The sequence below is a fragment of the Lycorma delicatula genome, chromosome 2 (assembly GCF_047948215.1).
Source record: "Lycorma delicatula isolate Av1 chromosome 2, ASM4794821v1, whole genome shotgun sequence".
NCBI lineage: Eukaryota > Metazoa > Arthropoda > Insecta > Hemiptera > Fulgoridae > Lycorma > Lycorma delicatula.
Genome location: NC_134456.1, coordinates 70,856,841 through 70,878,643, shown reverse-complemented (window position 1 = coordinate 70,878,643; position 21,803 = coordinate 70,856,841). Strand labels below are relative to the sequence as shown.

Below are 21,803 nucleotides of genomic sequence, written 5' to 3'. Positions count from 1 at the left end.
CACTTTTTAAAGTTGAACGTTTTTTTTACGAGGCTTTACAACTCAAAAATTAATAAAAATTCAAATTGGAATAGGTGGTTTAAACAGAAAAAAATTATAAAATAAAAGTAATCAAAATAAAATTATTTAATAAATTTACAGGTCATATAAAACTTCTAATAATTACGTTTTACGATAAGTAAAAAATCTTGCATTAAAACGATCACGAATAAATAACATAGAAAACAAATATGGTAGATTTAAATTATTTTTAACCGTAATCATTGTTCAAAGCCTAATATTAATCAAGTCTTATCATCGAGAGTTGAACGATTTTCTGACGTATTGAAAAGAAAGACGAGCCCACTTTAAATCATTTAACTATAATTAGAATATGTTACGTTGTTATTCATAATTGAATACTTTCTTATCAGATACAAAGTACTACTACAGTTTGAGGAAGTAAACAGTACTAGTTTGCCAAGAGAACACGAGATAATTTTTAATTATATATTAAACGTTATCAATTATCAAAAGCAAAAACAAATTACGTGATAAATACAATAAGAAATATTATAATAAGGTAATATAATTAATTTATTATTAGCGAAAATAACAATAAATATGAAAATAAAGTGGGTACACATATTTAATGAACTCCTATTACGAGTATTAAAAAATCTTTTTATTAAAATAAATTTGTTTTTAATGATTTCTCGATGAAAATTTTAGGATACAGCCCACAAGTAAAAAAAAAAGAATTAATATGCCGCTGAAAACTTTTCCCCAATTGTGGGCATTGCAAAGGAAAATTTAAACCCATTTATTTCTTCTATACATGAAGTAAAGACGACAGTAAATTTCTCTGGCTATAAATAACTAGAAAAAAATACTCGATTTTGATTGTAATTTGACTTGAAAAATTTTAAAAAGGGTTCCCACCACTGGTATCTCGCATTAGCAGTAGATTCGTTTTTTTATACATGCAATAAATAACGAAAAAAGACTCTTCCTCATATTTATTGTGAACAAAATATGTTAAACTACTTTCCTCGAAGTAACAGTAAAAATCAACAAGTCGTCGAAAAGTTATTTTTAAATACATTAATATCAAAATATAAATTTTTACAAAGTTTTTAATGATTTCAATGATTCCTTTCTAAATATAGAAAATGTATAAAATTGATTTTCTTATCATTTTAGTGACTACCATGAACTCGTCTTCCGTCATAAATTGACATAACTGTCATAATTGGAAGTTACTTACGTACATTGGCTTTATTTAAGATACCGGTACTGAATACCATACGAAAAAGTATCTTTGATTTCATATATATATATATATAAAGATAAATAAATAACTTTGTTTAATTTTATCACCCGTTATAAAAATGGGTAACAGTGGTTAAAAACTCGCTTATAAATCTGTGATTCCGTTAATTCCTGCTAAATTCTATGCACTAATGCTCTGTGAAATAATAAACAGAAATTGGTCATACACCAAATCAGAAAGTTGAATTACATAACAAATTTATACAATTGAAAGGAAAAAACTAAAACACAGAATAACAGGAACAGTTGATGAAAAGTAAATTGTTAGGCTATTTAATATAAGGTTTGACTGTTAAATTAAACTAGGGAGAAATCCGGTGGCGATTGAATTCGAAGAGGATAAAATACGTTAACTGCAACGAAATAATGATTATTAAAATCGATGAACATTAAATTAAAAAAACCAAAAAAAAAAAACCTGAAAAATTACAATAGTAAATTTTCAATTTGTGAATAAAAATAAATAAGACGTTCACATTTTTGGAAAAATTATAAACTTAAAAAATTCGATTCAACAAATATCGACCAAATATATTTTTCTATTATAAGCTACCTTAGTTCTTCACGCAAATATCGTTTAATTAGAAATTATTTAGAAAGATGACGCGCATTCAAAAGTCAATCATCATGGCATATATTGTTTTCATCGCGCCGATAGTAAATAAACAAAAAAAAGCTCTTGCGCAGTATGCGCAAGTAAACCGACTTTTCATTTCTGAAACCCTCTTTATTTCGCAGTCAGAAACGTACTGATTTTCAGAATACATCGCAATCCAAAGGTTCGATTAACCAGTAGACCCTACAAATAAGCATCGAATTTCAACTAGCTCACCACTGCGTAAGTATGAATAATATACACCACTACACAGTCGGTATAATCTCATTTTTTAATTTAAACTGGGCGTAACACGATAACGATTCAACCAATCTTCATCAAAATTTTCACATACACAACTTTAGATACTCTACACAGCATAACTAAATTTCAATGAAATTGATCGAGTAGTTTTGGAGGTTCAAGCCAAAAAATTTTATTCATAGGCCTATATATACATACACACACACCCCAATTTAACTGCATGGTATTTTCGTACTCCTCATATCTCAAAATGTAAAGAAATTTCATTTTCACTCCTCCACATCCATCACGCGACCAAAAGTCACACCGTACTTTTCTTTTCAAAAGTCTGTAAAAAGTGTCGCTCTATTATAGTTTTTAAATTAGACGAGGTTAATAAGCATTCAATTATCTTATATCATGATATCGTGCGAAGTTTTGTTTAATTAATTTTTTTGTAATTTAATCGCGTTAACGTTTCATTCAAATCGTCGCAAATTTCATTGCATTAATATATAAAAAAATTCATAGTTAATTACGCAGTAATTAATAAAAGTTAAATTAGATAACTAACAATTCCATATACTGAACTTGGTGCGATATCAACATAAACCAAGCAAATATAGCCTAACGCTCGCTAACCTCGTCTGAAGTCTAATTTAACCTCATTAAATATTAAACTGGTCGATTTAAAATGTAAACATAAGAAAATATTTATACAAATTCAAACATTATTCTCACTGCTACGGAAATATGTAATTTTTTGATAACCATTTAAAAATCTTTATGTCAAAAACTACAACAAAGTGACACTTTTTTTTATATTTACAATCAGCGCGGTGATAACGACATAGTCCAACATCATTGATTTTTAATGCGCGTCATCTTTCTAAATAATTACAATTTTATTTATTTCAAGCGACTATATCTGAAATAATATTAATCGTCTATTTACTATTTTTAAAGAATCATTAGACTAGGTTGTATTAGTTAGTTTTTTTTTTTGAGATAGATTTTCTAGATAAATAGCCTTCAACAGTCAGTTCCTGGCCAACAGTTTTACTGGCATAATATTACGAGTAGTTTCAGAATATGAACCAGTATATTAAACTTTTCACTATGTTCATCACCCTTTTTAACATAAACAAAATCCATAATAATGACAAATTTATATGAATTCATGCTTTCTCTCTCATTTATATTCATTCATCACTCCTTCTACATATTTATTTACTTAAATAATTTTTTGGCAAATTAATAATCTCTTTTTTTCTCTGTTTATTTTTAACGGGTCTTCAAATCCTCTAAAATAAATTTTTAATTTAGTTTTTCTTGTTTTTCTCCCTAGCTTCTATTACCTCAGACACATGGAAGGTAATGTCACCTTTCTTCATTTCTTTTTATTCTAGGCTAAAAAGCTTTACAATCAAAAATTGTTAAAACAAAAATTTTCAAACTTGTTACATTACTTGTTTGAGTTTAACTAATTTTTACTGCTACAATTTTATTTTTGTCTTTCCTCACAATATTTTACTCTTGTTTAAATCCTGTAATAACCTGTACACTGATAGGGATTGTATATAAAAGTTCGAAGCTAATTTTGTAGCCTAATCGAATTAGAACCCGGTAGTGGGTTTTCCTAGGTATCATTTCCTTGATAACGAACTTGAATTGGTAACATTTAATATCAGTTTGATAAATATTGTTTTGTAATGAAAATACTGCGAGAAGACAGACAGTCATCGAGTATAAGACAAGCAAATTCATCGGTCCAGTTAATCGTGTTCTAGAATCATTGATTTCAGAATCATTATACTACGAAACAAAATTTATGCTATTACAACCATTATAAATGAAATTTATCTATACGGTTCTGTAGCTGGCAAATTCGTACTTTACACAAGAATGAAGTTTCTTTAAACTTCACGTTTTAGAAATTCTGTGGTTTTGAAAACTTATAAATAATAGATGAAGTCCTATGCAAGAACTATCGCATGAAAATAAACAAGAACAAAACAAAAGTAATGAAATGTAGTAGAAATAACAAAGATGGACCACTGAATGTGAAAATAGGAGGAGAAAAGATTATGGAGGTAGAAGAATTTTGTTATTTGGGAAGTAGAATTAGTAAAGATGGACGAAGCAGGAGCGATATAAAATGCCGAATAGCACAAGCTAAACGAGCCTTCAGTAAGAAATATAATTTGTTTACATCAAAAATTAATTTAAATGTCAGGAAAAGATTTTTGAAAGTGTATGTTTGGAGTGTCGCTTTATATGGAAGTGAAACTTGGACGATCGGAGTATCTGAGAAGAAAAGGTTAGAAGCTTTTGAAATGTGGTGCTATAGGAGAATGTTAAAAATCAGATGGGTGGATAAAGTGCCAAATGAGGAGGTATTGCGGCAAATAGATGAAGAAAGAAGCATTTGGAAAAATATAGTTAAAAGAAGAGACAGACTTATAGGCCACATACTAAGGCATCCTGGAATAGTCGCTTTAATTTTGGAAGGACAGGTAGAAGGGAAAAATTGTGTAGGCAGGCCACGTTTGGAATATGTAAAACAAATTGTTAGTGATGTAGGATGTAGAGGGTATACTGAAATGAAACGACTAGCACTAGATAGGGAATCTTGGAGAGCTGCATCAAACCAGTCAAATGACTGAAGACAAAAAAAAAAAATACAAAATAATATTAAAACAACATTTAAATTCATTAACAGAAATTTAAATCACACTAAACTAATAACAATATTAATTTCATTGCAGTAAATTAATAAAAATACCAATTACACGAGCTTATATAATTAGAGGTTCAAGCAGCAATTAATCTATATTCGAAGCAGAAGTTTTTTTAAATAATCATTTAGGCAACGCTAACCCCAATAATAAAATGCATACATAATTAATTACATTTTTGAAACAAATTAAAAATGTAATTAATTTATATTTAAATGTTATTTATTTCTGTTTCTACTGTCAACTATATTATTATACAAAATATAAAATTATTTACTTTTTACCCAAAATCTATTCATCAAATATAATATTTATCTAACAATATTCTCTATGTTTACATCATCAACAATCTCTTAAAATCGTCTACAATTGATAAAAATTCTCGTCAATTCTTAAAACTGCACAACAAAATTCTTCATTTGGTCATAGTCGAGTACACATTTAATTACTGAGAAGTTCTTCTTACCAATTTCGGTAATTTTAAAAGAAAGCCGATGATGCCGCTGTAATCAGTTAAGGAGCTATGAGTGTCATCATTATGGTATATTCAATCTTGGTGAAAAGTAAATAATTCAAATATTTATTTCTGTTTTCTCCAACCAGATTTTCGGCTGTTGCCGGGTCAGGGTATTTGTGAATAGGTAAATACAATTACCGCTACCAGCTTGCCAGGCCTGACGTAGCTGCAATGTACGTATAAATGTACCGGTAAACATGTAGTCTGGAACAGACTCAAGTCGATCACTCCTGATACGTGTGGTTAATTGAAACCTAATTACCAAAGAACACAGGTAACAACAGTTTAGTATTCATAACCAAGTAAAAGTAACTTCCTTTACAAAAGCTCGAACCTTAGAACTCTCGACTTCGAAAATCAGTTGATTTTGCGATGACGAATTAACCACTAGACCAACCTGGCGGGTTAATTCAAATATTTAATTACATGAATATTATTTCTTGTGAAACAGATTTTCTCTTTTTAAATTTATGATTTTATGTATTCAATTCCGACAGTATTTTCAATTTTAATAGTAAATTTGATGAAACTCCGTGTAAAAAATGTGTTTTAACGCGGTTTGTTCCCAGTTTATCACTGAGATTAACAGAATGACAAACGACACTCCTTTTTCCATCATTAGGGAAGAACTAACACGCATCTTTTTTCAGGAGCTGCACCAGTACCATTTCACACAACTTCGGAACGACATATCTTGACCGCAATGCTTTGGCAACGATTAATATTATTTTTATTATTTAGTTTTGACTTCAAGGTTTATCAAAATTTAAAATGATCGTATTGTAAATCATAATTTCATTCGAATCGCTTTGTTTCGGAGTAAATTTTTAAATAACATTCATATATGTACAATCGCAAATAATTATTTTTTGCAAAATATGTAAAAATTACATTTAACATTGAAATAAATTGAAAAGGTCAATAAAGTTTATCAAGGATTTTTTTTTCTTTACTTCCGGGACCACCGTTAGATATCACGGTCAAAGGATGAGATGAATGACAATTTTTGTAGCGTGTGAAAATTCCATGCCTGACCGGGATTCGAACCCGGGACCTCCGGATTATCCAAGAAAGGCCGAGACGCTGCCACTACCGCCACGGAGGCCGGCAAAGGAAAAATTATTAGTTACATTAGCACAATTCCTTCACTAATGTACATTTTTAAAAATTAAAACAAAGAAGTAGTCAACACATTTTAAATACTTTACCAGACGAAAACTGTTTATGTTAAATTAATAATCATATTACAATATGTCACTTAAGATTTCCGTGTATCATCAGTAATGACTCCTTCAGCGCAAGTAATCCAAAAAATACATAACGAACAGATAATGACACTTATTTTTAAATACTCCCGTCATTAACTTTACATATAACTGGGACTAGTGAGTAATAGTATACTATCATACAACAGTTCTACGCAAGCGGCAAACTTTAGATAAGAAATTATCATATAATGAACTCGAGGAAATAAACCGGTTATGAAACCAGATCTAAAATATTTCATAGTCATCCAGTTAATTAAGAATTATTCAGTTTGTGCTTAATAATCGGCCTACCAGTCGATTCTTGTAATCGACTATCCTTAGCTCTCTTTAAAGATATTGGATTTTAATTTTTCTTATCACTATCGGTTTGTAATTACAGTAACCGATAATTATCGATTACTATATTGTAATTTATTTATTAATTTATTAACCGGATCGCGAAATTCTGACATGCGAATAAGTACGCGTGTCAAAAACCGGTGCAATCTAACCTCACATTACAATTTATAATCCGCCGGGCAGTTAAGTTTTTTTTTTATTTGCTAAAAAGTACCTTAAAATTAACATAATTATCTTAAATAACTTCTTTCTACTTTAAATGTTGATTAAGTTTATTTTAATTTCTATTTAATTCAAAGCATATATACTTCTATTTAAACTACCTTCTTTTTAAATTCTTTAATAGATAAAGAGATCCTCTGTAATAAATTTTAAATCTAAAAGTCAATAAAACGGTATATTATTACCGTTTAAAAAGTAGTCTTTTTAACAACATATATTCTAAGGTAAATAATATTAATTATCATATTATTTGAAAAACGTAAAATATTTTTAAAAAAACCCAAAACGGATTATTTTAGTGCAATTATTTATTATTCTTCGTAATTAATTTTAGTAACACTTTTAAAAGAAAGATATGTTTATGTTGCAGATATTTAATTAGTTCGCGCGGCTGTACAGATGAAAATAAATTATTTTATGAGCAAATTAACATTAGAAGATACAAATTATAAGAACTTTTGGAATGGAAAAAAAAGAGAAACAAATTCAAATAAAAGAAAATAGTGGAATAGTAACACAATCTGATCTGCTTTAAGTCTATAGATCACGTAAAATTAATCCAACTACAGTATTAACTGTTCCTATCCGCTAAATTATTTTGCATTTTGTAATATGAAGAAGGGAAGATAATAAAGAGTAACAGAATTAGCAAAAGATAACTCGGATAAATATTTTTGGCAACAGGCCTGTTTAAAATAGTATTATATTATAATTTATAAGTTTATACTGCTGAAATATGTACGAATGCAATAAATATACACCTCTTGCTACAAGTGTATTTACACTGGATTTTTAATAAATATATAAGCCTATTTCTAGTTTAAGTTTGCTGAGGGAAAGATTTAACGCTAGATAAAGTAACAGACTATGCAGAAAAAGTCAGTAAAAATAAAAATAATTATTTAGAATTTATAATACATATTCTATCAGAAAGTGGTTTCGACCAGTTAGTCTAGTGTAGTACAAGCAAATACAGAATGATGGTGTTGAAGTACATTCCTGTCTGGTGTTATTAATGTATAACATCTACTGGCAACACAATATTGGTGTAAATAAAGTCAGCCTTCGATCATATTACTGCGTTCATGTCTTTATATACATACATAAAGATCATGATTAATTTAATTATGACAGAAAATTAAAATAAATTTACTTTATAAATAATAATTTGCAGTTGTGTACATTATTTTTTTACAAATAATTAAATATTTTAATACATAAATGGAAAATGAAAGTAAAATCTACCTCGATTATTATTTCAAATAAGATGTTAAGCTGTCACTGAAACAGACAGGTAACTAAATGTTAAAGGAATTTCCTACAATAACCTTGTTCGATATTTTTTTTATGTTTTACACTCGGATGGTCGTTAGATAACAAAGACAAAATTTAAAGCAGGAGAGTATCTTGTTTAAAATCAACCTCATCTTGATAAATTAATATTGATTGTAAAATGATGAAGTTGTACCGATGACAACAACCTGTAGCTAACATTTTAGAATAAATAAATAATAATACGGACACAGCCACCCAAGACCCGTTTTCTTCTATAATATTAAAAAGAAAAGAAAAAATTGTTTATAAAAAAAGAAAAAACCTTGGCTCATTTATCTGTGTACCGTAATATTCTCTATCCTTTTCTATCATCCTTGAAGCTTAAACTGCATTTATATTTCCTTCCCTACACTATAGTTTCACCCAACACCCACTTATCATCGTTAAGATCTTTAAACTGGCTACTGTACAGCATAGTATATGAATATTACCATTCCTCAATTTTAAAATACTGCCAACGAAATTAATTATTATCGGTCCTTAAAAATAAGAATTTTATATTGTATTTAATTTTTTTTTTTAACTGAAAACACTATAACAAAATTTCCAGATATTTGCAAACAGCTTTTGGCCCTTGAAATTTTTAATTTTACCCTTTCCCGATATAAAACTGAAAAATCAATAAAAAGTTATAAAAATTCAGTCCTGTAGAATTTTTCATTCGAAATATTCTGGGTTCGAATCCCCCAGTCAGGTTCAGGCATTCGTAGCAAACTAAAAAATTCATTATCTTAGTAAATCTAACTCCTTATTGCATGCACCATTAGTTTCATGAACAACTAAGCGTACTAACATGAATCTGTTTATTCAATAAAATAAAATATATATGCAATAAGAACGTTAATAACGGTTTTGTAATGATGAAATGTTATAATAATATATCATTATTATTACAATTTAGTTTTTCATATAAAACTTAGGATGCCGATGGCCTCCGCGGCACGAGTGGTAGCGTCTCAGCCTTTCATCCCGAGATCCTGGGTTCGAATCCCGGTCAGACATTTTTCATTCCCTAGAAATTTCCATTTGGACTAAATGACTACAGAAGTCGATGCTCCGCACATCTCATGAAAAAAAACTTCAGATTAAGTCTATTATATAAAAATTTAATTACAAACTTAAATATTTTTGTTCTATTTAAGTTTATATACGACGATCTAAAAAAAAAAGAAACTTTTATCAAATAATTCAACCATCATCCCATTTAAGACACAACACATACGTCAAATCGATATTTCTCACCTCATTATCCACAAAAAAAAAAATTCGTATAGTCTTTCTAATACAAAACTGACTCTCTCACTCCTAATACAAACACATTTCAGATTGATTATGTCAAATAAATGCGTACAAATATACGCATAACGTATTTCATAACAGCAAATAGAAAGTTTTGCATTTTTGAAATTGTAAACTAGGAGAAATAACAAAAATCAATATATCGAGTGTCCCAAATGTCGCTTGACCGCGAAATACAATACTTGTATTTTATGTTGTTTAAAAAACTTCAAATTTGTTAGGGTGATAACAGTACTCATTTTTTTCCAATCGATTAAGTACTTCATTGTTCATTTTATGGCTGCCCTTGCGAATCGACGAGCTTGTGACGTCACGTGCTGACATCTTATATTATTGTTTTCCAAAACATTATTTTTGAGCGTAAATATTATTTATATTTCATTTTTCGACTTACAAACAATATGGGCGCCCAAACAATACATTTATGTTGTTGTGTGTTCAATTCTTTCCAGTTGAGTTAATTACATGTATAAAAATGCTTAATGACTCAATCTTATAAACAATAACAATTCTTTAACCAGTGACTATTAGTATTACGTACAGGTCTATAAAAATTTATACATGCAGTTAGAAATTATGTCTTCGTCATGATTACATTTAGATCCGTCATTCGTAGTGCACAATGTGTGTATAAAGAAATAAACTTTAGTTCAGTTTATATCGTGTTCAGTGAAGATATTCGGATTGCGTTTTTGTGCAGTCATATTATTTTATAATTACTCAATATTTTTCGCAAATTTTTTGTTTTATTTCTGTTCTTGTGTTATTAGTGCGGTTTGTTATGGCAGAATTTAAATCTGTAGATAAGAAAAAAAACTTAGGAGTCAAGCACGTGAAATTATCAATAATGGTTATGATTTTATGAAAAAAAAAGCTCTAAAAGTAGTTAAAAGTAACTGATGACAAACATATAAGTGGCATTCAAAAATGAGAAAAAAGAACTGCTGATGCTTGTGGGATATCAAGAACACATGTTCAAAAACTCAGAAGAGAAAAAAGACATGATTCTTCAATCAACATCCCAATCGTCTTCTTTCAGCACGCCGAAAAAGTATAAACGACATTCGAAACCTGTCTAGACAGTTTTGATTCTGATGTAGTTAAAAGAACAGTTAATGAATTTCATTCAAAGAAGAATGAAAAACCTACTTTAAAAAATAAGGTAAGAACTTCAGTCATATTTTGATTTTAAAGGCAGTGAATCAACTTTAGCTGTTATTTTGAAAACGTTAGGTGACAAATGGCGTAAAGCTGAAAACAACAGCTAACTGAATATATGCAGACAATGTCTAATTACAGACAAAGCACTGCTACAATTGTTTATTTGGATGAAACGTACGTTTTAAGTTCGCATTGTTCGACAAAGTCATGATCTGGTGATACTGTTGAGGGTCTTCATGTGCCGATAAATAAAGGTGACCGTTTAATAGTAATTCATGCTGGGAGAAATTTATTCTGAATGCATTACTAACTTGAAAAGCCAGTTCGAAAAGTGGCGACTACCATGACAACATGAATACAATTTCATGAAATGGGCTGAAATTGATTCCAAATCTTCCACCAGTGTCAGTAGCAGCTGTTGATAACGCCCCTTATACAAGTATTGATAAAGCGCCAAATTCTAACTCCAGAAGAAAAGATATGACCGATTGACTAGAGAGAACCCGTATTCCTTACAGTTCAAAAATTCTGAAACCACAGTTATATGAATTAGTAAAGTTACATAAAACTAAAGTACAAAAATATTACTTGGATGAACTTTTGAAAATACATGGGCATCGTGTACTTAGACTCCCACCGTACCATCCTGATTTGAATCCGATCGAGATGGTGTCATCCGTAAAAAGACATGTGGTGAGTCAAAACACAAAATTTTCTTTCACAAATGTTGAAAGATGAACTACGGAGAAAACTACGAGAAAACCATGAATGAAGATGACTGGACCAGAGAAGCAATCTGCAACCTGAATAAATGACTTGAGGCAACCGGAAGCGTACATGATTTGCCAAGTGGGAGACATAAAACTGCTGCAAGTAAAGATAACTTAACAACCATTGTCCGAATCAGTTATTCAGAGCCCAAAGAAATTTATTCGCAAAAGATCCGCTGAATTGGATATTACTCGCAGTAGTGTGCATCGTATTTTGAAAGCATTGAAACTAAAAGCTTATAGTCCACAATTGCATCAAAGTTTAATAGAAGACGACTTCGACAGCAGACTTGAATTCTATGAACGGTTTGTAATACACTTTGAAATAGAGCCTAACATTCAAAATCGCATTTTGTGGACGGATGAAGCGTTCTTTAAACTAAACGGTTGTATTAATCGTAATAACTGTGTGTAGAGGAGTGACACAAATTCGCACGAAGACTTGAGTTCGAACTACATGTTCCAATAACCAATGTGGGGGCTGGTGTATGGAGTGGTGGCGGTCCATATTTTTCAAAGGCACTGTAAGCGGTGATTATTACCTTGAAATGTTAGAAGAAGTAGTTTTACCTGAGCTACAAAATAATCCTTTGAAAATATTAATTTGTCAAAAAGACAGTGCTTCACCACATTACAGTTTTTCGGTAAGAGAATGTATTGACGGAAACTTTGATAAGTGGAACGGAAGAAGTGATTCAGCTCACCGGCCACCAAGATCTTACACCGTTAGACTTTTCAGTTTGGGGAATTATGATAATGTTTTCTCTCATAAGCTTAGAGATTTGCAACAGTTGAAACAAATAATCGAATATGAATTTGAACCGTTAACCGCAAACAAAGATTTAAGTAAAAAATTGGTTAGAAGTATAAAAAACATTGTGAAAAAATGTATAGAAATACATGGGAAGCATTTGTAAAAAAATGTACAATAAAGTTTTCTATGTATAAAAAATTTATTGTCGATTTAATAACACGAATATTCTTTTCAGCTTTTGGGATAATGTATTTCTCGGTTAAGCGATTTTTGGGACACCGGTATATTTAAATTTTATCAAATAAACCACCTAGCACAGAATATTGAGATTAGACATATATTACCTTAATTTTTCATGAAAGTGAAAATGATTCATGATTAATAATTCGAGAAAGTGACTTTCGCAGGATTCTGCATTCTCAGTCATGATTGAAATATTAAAAATGTTAAACGATTTAAATATTTAAAAAAATACCTACTTTTTTGTAAAAAGAGATTATTTTTTTTACAGAGTTAGGTAAAACATAAACAAATATGAAAGCTACAAAAAGAAAGATATAAAAACTCTACAAATAAAATATATATACAGGTCGTTTCATAATGTTCTTAGAAGTTACAAAAATTCAGTATAAAAAAAGTATTTCACTTACCTAAATTAAAGTTGTACGAGGTGATCAGGGACTCTAACAGTTTTTGTTAAAATCTATAAATGTTCAATATGTGCTTCTCTGGTGACACGGCACACATCAACACGAAAGTCTAGCTCTTCCCAAACTCGTTCTAACATGTCATTTTCGATAGAGTTGATTGCATTGATTGTAAGACCCCTTAGCTCAGCGATATCGTGCGGATATTGGTGGGATACATACCGTATCTTTCACGTAACCCCAGAGAAAGAAATCACATGGCGTTAGGTCTGATGATCTTGGTGGCCACAGCATAATGTGTTGGTCTTCTTCAGACGCACGTCCTATCCAGCGCCGAGGTAATGTTGTGTTAAGGTATTGTCGAACCTCGTTATGAAAATGGGCAGAACAACCATCTTGCTGGAAAATGAAGTCGTTGAGTAGCTGAGGCATAAGCCATAACTGTAATATATCCAGGTATATCATGCCGATTACTGTCGTTTCCATAAAAAAGAACGGCCCATACACTGCCTCACGAGAGATCGCACAAAAAACGTTTACTTTCGAAGAATCCCGAATGTGTTCCACATAAGCGTGTGGGTTTTCAGTTCCCCAAACTCGCACGTTATGACGGTTTACTTTGCCGCTAATGTGGAAAGTAGCTTCATCGCTGAAAATTATCTTGTTTACAAAACCTTCATCTAACATCTTTTCCAGTAACTGTAAACAAAAATCGAGCCTACGTGTTTTATCTTCATCAGAAAGACGCTGGATTAATTGAAGATGGTACGGTTTGCATAATAAACGTTTACGAAGAACTTTCCACACTCTTGTTTTCGGAATTCCTAATTCCCTGCCTGCAGCCGCAGTCGGTTTTGACGGGTTGCGAATGAAACTTGCACGCACACGTTCGACATTGACTTCTGAGGTTGATGGACGACCAGTTGATTTTCGCTTGCACAAGCAACCGGTTTCAATGAATTGTTTATACTATGCACGAATTGAATTGTCACTTAGTGGCTCCTTATGAAATGTCAACCGAAACGCACGTTGCACAGAAATTGCTGACTTTGACAAGTGAAATTCTAACACACAAAACGACTTCTCGCTTTCCGTGGCAGCCATTTTCTCTACTGACGACGCCTAGCGAGCAAATGGTTTACTAACTGCCTAGTATATGTGGAAGAAAACTATTTGAAGTACTCTTTCGTACAGTACTTGTTTTATTCTTATGAATGAAATAGTTTTTTGTTAATGAATTTTCGAAACTCCGAAGAACATTATGAAACGCCCTGTATATAAAAATTGTGCAAAAAGGTATCTTTGATATAATCTGCAACAAAATCAAACCTTACTGTTTCGCTTTGAAGTATGAATAAAACATTGAAGCTAAGCTTCATCGATTAAAACTAACCATCAAAGCTACGTTTAGTTTTCAACTAAACGTTAAAGCTCATCATCACTATTAAATATTAACTATGTCATACATATATACACATATACACCCACTAAAATACGCATACAATATTATCCTCCACTCCAAAAAAATTCACCTCTACCACACCAAAACTGGTTCTTTTATTATAATTCAACACAATACTTAAGTGATACCAGAGAGACGAGTTTCTAGTCATTTTTCATAAATTACCATCCCCTTTAAAACATCTTTCTATCATTTATTTAAAATAGAATTAAAACAGCATATTTTTCACAATTAATACTATTCTGTAAATGAGATATAAATATTATGAGTAAAATAATATTAAATTAATAAAAAGAAATAAAAAATAAAAAAAACATTATTTTTCTAGATTTTCTTTTAATATGTATGAAAATTACAGACATGAAATATACGAATAGATTTAGTTGAATATAACAGTATTATTAAGCTGTACAAGATGATTTATATTTTTATGTTATTGAATAACATACTAATAATTAAATCATGTTGGATGAAATTATATGTAAATATATTCGTGTAGAAAAAAAATGTTTTTTTCCTAAATTTCTTCAGGCGGAAATAGAGTGGCGGAACTACTTAAATGTTATCTTTATTGTGGAATAACTCTTAACAAGAGAATTAAATGCTGTAAGAGTTAAAAACTAGTGACGGAGACTTCTGGTTTTGGGTATTATTGAAGATGGAAAATTCTTTATACATAAAATTATCAAAACTGTTTCATGATCCAGAAACAATATTTTTTATTATAAAGCGTACGTGCGCGCACTTATGGTAGCGAATGTGTTTATGCGAGATCTAAACATTTCGTTTTACAATAGTCAGACTAAAAAAAAATTATCAGTCTATTTTTAATATAGTAACGTATTTTTTTCTTGAACTTAGAACAAATAAAAAATTAACATAAAAAATTACCGTCAAAACAAAATCGGCCTACAGACCTTACAGAAATAAATTAATGTTACGAAATTGGGTTAATATGATTTCTTGGCCAGTTTTACAAGGATGTAAATAGGGAACTACGTCAATAGTTGTAACAAATGACGTACGAAACGCAAGTGAACAACCACCGAATGATGGCGTGCGCGTGCGTAGGCTATGTATAAGTGATAAAAAAGAAGAGTAGTGTCTTAGAAAAAAAAAAGGAGAAGAAACGAGAGAAGTTCTGGACGGTACAAGTCATTTTTAATGAAAACCGTATTTATAAACCACCACCACTATCTCAGGATCTGGCACCGATAGTAAGAAATTTTGCTTTACAGTTTAACACCGTTGTAGTGTATCTTTCAATGTTGTCTGTGTATTCCCATCGTGATGTACGAAAAAATTAACAGCTGCTCTGTTGTGTTCAATAGTAGTGTGCACGCCGCACCGATGTTTAGGTTGATCGTTAGTATCAAAGCCAACAAATAACACAGCATGCATCCAAAACAAACACTGTCTGGATATACATAAAGATTCGTATACAATATTTAAGATATTAAAAATAATAATCGATATTAATGATCGTTACAGATGGATTATTACAAAAACCATTCGTTTATTTACTTCTGATTTAATATAATCATCAACTTTATTCAAATATTGTAGTAAATTACATACGTGCTTAAAAAATCTTTGCAACCAAAATGAAATAAATCTCTTAATTGTATTTTTTTTAAATATTTTGTTAAAAACAACGATAGCTACAATACCGATGAAAAAAAATTACGAAATACAATAATTTTCCACCGTGATGACCCCGACATAATCATATAGATTTGAAAGTATATGTGTATACATTAAAAAGTAAAAGTAATTAATCTATACAATGAATTAATCATTTATAAGAATGTATTATTACATCCTTATATATATTAAAATAACCTCAAGCATAATTTTTTTTCACTTCATGATTTTTTAATCGTAGTTCAAAATACAAAATAGAAAGTATAACGATGGCTAAGAATTTAACGTAAGAAATATATGTAGAGTAATAAAATTGGTATTAGATCTTATGAAGCGTCTGGTAAAGTGCTACGTTTGGAGTGTACTTCTGAATGGATGTGAAACATGAACACTACGAAGACGCGAAACAGAAAGGCTGGAGTATATGAAATAAATATAGGCAAGGAAGAGATTGGGGGGTGAAATGGACGTATAGAATGAAAAATGAAGCAATAAAAAGCGTGAACTAGAATAGTTTGGTTTAGAGTAGAATGGAGACGGAAATTGTACAAGAGACCAGCTGAGGAAGATATGATGAGTTTGTAACTTTAATTCTATGTATACGTTAACCGTTGCTTTACTGGTGTTGTCATCTCCTGTTGTATAAAGGGTAAGCAGTGCTGTAACAGACATTTTGGAACAACCATCAAATGCTTTACTTCTCATAACCACACAAACAGGATGAGAAGTGTAAAATGTAATTAACGGACACAAGTATACGAGAAAATTAAATCTACACTTCCACCATGTAACTGTTATTATATTCATTCAGGATATGATCCAAGATAAATTCTGGGATTTTTTTTTAAACTTCCTAAATAGATTCCAAGAAAAATAAATCGTAATGATTACAATAATATTTATTAATCAAGAATATCCATTAAGGGGTTTAAGCTAATATTGTCATTTTTGCATTTGCTAATTTCATTTTAATTGATGTGATTTTCTCATTACAGTATTACTCATTTTGTTTTATTACTGTATTATAAATATTTAAATTGTGGAGTTAACACAATTCACAATATTATAATGTTTTTTTCCTATTTCCGTTTAGTAATCTTATGGAACACAAAATCTAAACTACATTTGTAATCGCTGTTAATAAAAATAATAACACTTTCAGTTAAGGCATGCATAAGAACTAAAATTCCATTAATAAAAAAATATATATACAAAAAACTAAATAAATAGGACTGAAAACTTTACACCTGCAAATCCAATAACACCCTCCATATTCAACCAAAATGATAAAAAATAAATATGTTATTTATATATGTTTTTTAATATAAAATATATTGCTTGGATAGATTTGTTGGCATTTGTTAAGTTCCATTAGATGACAGGGATATATTGACGCTCATCAAAGGTGCGAATAGGTAAGCGAAAAATCAAAATATCTGACTTTCCAAATTCATGTTAGTCTATTAATATACTATAGCTTTTAAATAAGTGAGATTAATCATAACAGAAGTAAATAATTTAACGTTTCAACGACGCTAAGGTTATTTATTTAATTAAGAAAATTATAATAGTTATATGTTTACAAAATAATCATGGAACCGTTAACTTTCAAAAATATCTACATAAAGATCCCAAAAACTAGTTTTTTATACGTTCCAATAAAAATATCTATCTACTGGCGGCGTTAATTTCAGGTAAAGAATAAAATAAAAATATAATATTATTTTTATAATAAATTTAGTTTTTTTTATCAGTAATTTTTTATAACGTAAGTACAGTTAGAATAAACAAAATTTTAAAATCCTAGACAAAGATAATAATTTTTTTGGTGTTTGATCACAAATTATCGTAAACGTATTAATTCTATCGCCTAATAGGAATCATTGACTGAGTTACGTAATTCATTAATCAAATGGATAAAATATAGCCTCCTATGTGTTTATTTTAGCCGGTTTATACTTATTACACACATATTAAAAATAAATATATGTATAATTTTATAGAATAAAATTGGCGAAGTTATTTTTAGATAAAAGTAATAAAATGTCAAGCCAATCTATAAAAATCTAAGAGTAGGAAGTAAATTTCATTTCATAGTTATTAAATCTCATTTAGTGTACTTATCGTGGGCAGTAATGTTTAAAAATTAACACTTATCATTTAAGCAGAAAGGAGTTCAAAGGGTGTAAAATATTTACGGTTAATGGGGACGTTAAAAAAATTTGATTTATACCATTACGTTAATCACAAAATTTACAACGTGAAATGAGTTCATTTTTAAATAAGAGTGCACACCGATAAACGGTTTTACATTTATTTATAAACAGTATATATATTTTTAAACCAGTAATAGAAATTAAAAAACTAATAATAATACTGAGTTTTAAAATACGAATTAACAAAATTAAAATGAGCTTTACCGATAACTGATAAAAAAAAGAGAACTCTGTACATTCATCTTGACAATTAAATTCATATTCAAAACACTAAATCGCATTTTAAAGTCAATCGATATTTCATATAAGCAAAATTAACTTGTTAATACTCAGAACCGGTTGGAGAATTAATATTAAAAAATTAAACTTTTCTTTAGAATGAATAAAGGTTACAAATGTAGCGAGTGCGGCTAGTTTTATTTACGCAAATCACTAAGTTGGGAATCTACTGATCGCGATTAGAATTCTAGAACCAAAAAAAAGATTTTATCCCTCAATTTCTGAATAAAAAAAATAATAACGATTCAACATACAACGACCACCAAAAAATTAAAGAAAAAAAAATTATAACAGTACTAACAGATTCAATTACTGAATAAACAAGTCATCGTCGGAATGATTTTCCTGTTACTTCCTGTTAATCTCTATAAGTCAAGGAAATAAAAATATAAAAGGGCCTACTTAATTAACCGATCACTGTTTAATTTAATTATCAATAAATTAATACATTACTCGATTGTAATAAAAACATTAACTTACGTGACCGTAACAACTGAAACTACTAACAAAAACCAATAAACATAACAAAGTTAATAGACTTTAACGGAAAATATAGAAACGACTATCTAAAACCACTAATTATCCTCCAGTGAATTTCAACTTGGTTGATCAGCCTTCAGACTACCAATCGAACTCGCGTACTCTTACATAAGATAAATCATTTCATCAACGAAAGGAGACTTATTACTGGCATTATTGTAATTATCATACGACGTTTTCAGAGACCGTTAAAGATTACTTCCAACTTAATATAACATGAAATAATAAAAGAGATTAACATTTAATTTTAGACGAAAATAAGATTCAGTTCTTTCTTTTATAAATTACTTATAGTATAATTTTACTATTTTCAAAGACAGCTATTTCTCAAAATACAGCTAAAACTTATCTGGATCAAGAAGCTGTAATAAATTTCCCCAATTCAGAGAACAATCCTTTCAAAAACTAAAAAATAGGGAAATTAGGTCATTTTAAAAAGGAAAACTACCTAATAATAATTAAAATCTTAGATTACGGTAAAGCCAAACCGCATGATATTAATTTACCGAATTTAGATGAAAAGTTTAAAATCATTGCTATAATATTCACAGTCGTTGAATAAAAATTGTTTAATTCGCAATTAAATGTAAATTGATAGATAAGAAAGCAAAGTTTAATGAGAAAAAATGAACTGTTATATGTTTTTGCAAACCAAAATATTAATAAAATAAATGGATTCAATTCCTTCTGTTCTGACTTTCCCTATTTCTCTTCAGAATTCTCTCATTCTTTCACTATGTTTTGTTTTTCATTCTTCTGTCCAGTAGATGCGCTCTCTTTTCTTTTTTGCATTGACAAGAACCTCTATTCTGCGGTTTTTTTTATAATTCTTTTTTTTTGTATTTTGACAATCTTTTATTTCTAATTTTGCTTTATTTACGTCCTCCTTTACTTGTTTTATGTACCGGGGCAAAGCTTTATAATTCCAAAATTCGTCTAAAGGTTTTTTGTTCAATCTATCTGAATCCATTCGAATCATATGTCCCGCAAAATTTAGACTTCTTTTTCGGATTGTGGTTTCTAAAACTTCAAGTCTTGCATTTTTTTCTTTAAGTCTGTAAATTTCTTTATTCGACTTCATTCTGTATCCGTCTTTCGTTTTTCTTTGACCATGGATCGTTCTTAAAATATCTCTTAACAGTGGAATAAGTTCTTAATGTCTCAACAGTGGAAGTCATTAAATGTATATAGATTAAAATAAGTTACCAGCGATTTATTCAGTACAAAAAAAGAGCTACGCTAAACGGTCATTGAAGTAGATGGTTTACCAAAAAAGAAGACAAGAGAATATTGAGATTAAAAGAAGGCATAATAAGGGATTTATGCCTGGTTACACAGCAATAGTGCGACTTATACTGGGAAAGGAATGAATGAGAGAATCAGTCGAATCACCTACAGGCCTTCATTAATGACATGTTGCACGCGCTTCAAAGACAATGAAAGAGAACTACTTATCTGACGTGGAATTCTTTGGACAGTAGCAACCTCAACAAAGTATCATCATGATTACAATTTTCCTATCTACCAACTTTTTTCTACCAACACCACTAGACAATCGTATTTTTTTTTTTTTAGAAAAGGTAGAATATAGTACGGAAAAAATAAATCATGATGAAATAATACAACTTAATTAAGAATACATAATATTTACTAAATAACAAGTATTTATAGAATAAAGATACAAAATTATATATATATAAAAAAATACTATTTTTTATTACTGGAAGAAATAATCGTTAGGCAGATTTTTGTAAATATTAATTCGTCATTATAGGTCTTTCATTTCTTAATTACTGTATATACTGATTCGTCAGAATCTACTAATGATAAGTATTAACAATTCGATAAGGTCTTCTTCGTTTAGTTTTCAATTAATTTTCTTGTAAACTGATTTTTATGTTTTACGACGTTTATTTCTTTAAATATTTTTTTACAAAGAAAATAATAAAATATTGAGGAGATAATCGAACTTCTCGTTAAGGTTTTTCAAGATAAACTGAATATTAATAAAAATACTTTAAAAAAGAAAAGCTTCTGTCATTTCAAACGCGAAACCCCCTTATTTACTGATTCTATTATTTAACTTAGTTAAAATTAAATTATTATAAAATTTAATATAATATTAAATGTAATAAAATAATTTATACATAAAATAATATTTCATTTATAACGCAATAGTGGTCAACTCAGTTTTTAGTGAATACCTTAACAGTTATCTCGGTTAAAACAAAACTTTATTGATTTTATTTTCTTAAGCAAAAACTTTTACTTCAATTTCCAAATAACTTTTGAACGGTTAGATTTATCTTACGGTTTTCTGTGGATACAAAACGTGAGATATTATTTTCTAAAAGTACGTTTCAAGATGATTTTAAAATAATCTCAAAAATAAAGCAGGTATTAAATTTTTTTTCATTAGGTCTGTATTACAATTTCACGTATGGAACTGTAAAGTAGGCTTAA

At 29.5% G+C, this 21,803-nt stretch overlaps 1 protein-coding gene across 2 annotated transcripts in view; it reads right to left on the bottom strand.

The window, feature by feature from the left end:
- Pka-C3 (Protein kinase, cAMP-dependent, catalytic subunit 3) overlaps positions 1 to 21,803 on the bottom strand; it is a 277,829-nt gene that overhangs the window by 98,465 nt on the left and 157,561 nt on the right. The window lies entirely within an intron of this gene.